The following is a 1645-nucleotide window of genomic DNA, read 5'->3' as shown; positions in this document are numbered from 1 at the left end:
GTTTATCTCATTTCAGACCTATGTAAATTACAGCAAACTACCCCCCGTCACCCCCCCCCCACCCACCACCACCACCATTAAGAGTAAGTGTCTATTTTCTTCCTCTAGTAAAAAGGAATAAGCAGTGAAGAATTTTCTAAAACGCAGTGATAAGTGAGTTATTGAAGAAATAGTTAAATAGATTAATGAAGCATTGTCTTTCCCAAATATTTTGTACTTTCCCTTAATTAAACTAATAAATGTTTGCCTTTCATTCTAAACTGTCACTGTAAATGTTTTCAAAAGTTGGACAAACTCGTGAGTCATGACTCACTCTATTATATGTTATAAATTCAAAGTCAACAATTTAGTGAGACGTCCATGTCTCAGATAATAGGTCATATTTCATCATTACCTGTTGGTTCCAGTTTTATCTGAGAATACCACAGTGGTTACGGGTTTCAAGCATTTAATTTGTTTTAATTCTGATTATTATCTATGACCTTGGATATTGTTGTATTTCACTCACCTGAAACTAGTTTTCATTGTATTACGTTTGTTTGTTTGTTTGTTAAGCACAAAGCTGCACAATGGGCTATCTGTGCTCTGCCCACCATGGGTATCGAAACCCGGTTTCTAGCGTTTCAAATCCACAGACATGCGCTGTGCCACTAGAGAGTCATTGTTTGTTTGCTTGTAAATTAAGCAGAAAGCTACACAATGAGCTATCTGTGCTCTGCCCACTACGGGTATCAAAACCCGGTTTCTTGCGTTGTAAGCTCGCAGACATGCCACTGGGAGGCAGGGCCATTGTATTACGACTGTATTCATGTGATATGTGAAGGAGGTGTGTTTCCTGTTTGGTGTATCTTGGACTTGTGTACACAAATTTGATTTAATGTATATGTTATATAGAAGGTTTAATCTCGCTTATATTGTTTCGATTATTCAGTTATATTCTAACAGGTTTGTTAAATTGCTCAGCTTACCTTGATGTGAACATATGATGTAGATTTTGTATTTTACCTGTAATGATATTAATCTCATAATACTTTATGTTTTTATTGAGTTTTAATCAAGATCTGTAATGTTTTTCGTCATGACTTGTATCTACTCTAAAGAGAAAGAAAGAAAGATAATTTTGTCATTTGAGTACCGCTTTATTGTAATTTATTTACTACGACAACTATGTAATGATGTAGAGAGTTTTCTGTGTTATTCTCTAAATCATCACTGTCTTCTAATTGGTGCTTTTTTCGTGAAAGTTGGCCTTCACATCTTGCTAGCTCGACTTTCCTAAGAGAAGTTTGCTTGTTTTTAATTGTGTACCAGTTTAACGTTGAATATTATTTATGATTTTATCTTCAGTTTAGTTCTAGTTGCTATGCAGTTCAAGTGTGGGAGAAAACATTCTTGTCTTCATCTTTATATAATAAAGTCCAATCTCTTTTACAGTTGTTTTTTGTGGTTTTATAAAACTAGTAAATCAAATAAACAGTTTTACTTGAAATATTTCGCTTTTGTTTGGTTTGTGATTACTAAGGCCGTCCCTAATTTGGAAGGCAACTTGCCGGCAGCACCCACCACCAGCTCTTGATCTACCTTTACCAAATGAATAGTGGGAATGACCATAGAAGTATAACCCCCCCCCCCCACACACACACAC

At 35.5% G+C, this 1645-nt stretch overlaps 1 long non-coding RNA gene across 1 annotated transcript in view; it reads right to left on the bottom strand.

Annotated features, from left to right (window-relative positions):
- Positions 1–1645, bottom strand: part of LOC111085347 — a 9462-nt gene that overhangs the window by 6802 nt on the left and 1015 nt on the right. The window lies entirely within an intron of this gene.

Source organism: Limulus polyphemus, unplaced genomic scaffold (genome assembly GCF_000517525.1).
Source record: "Limulus polyphemus unplaced genomic scaffold, Limulus_polyphemus-2.1.2 Scaffold343, whole genome shotgun sequence".
Taxonomy (NCBI): Eukaryota; Metazoa; Arthropoda; class Merostomata; order Xiphosura; family Limulidae; genus Limulus; species Limulus polyphemus.
Note: the sequence above shows the minus strand (reverse complement) of the source record. Positions and strands in the feature narration are given on the sequence as shown.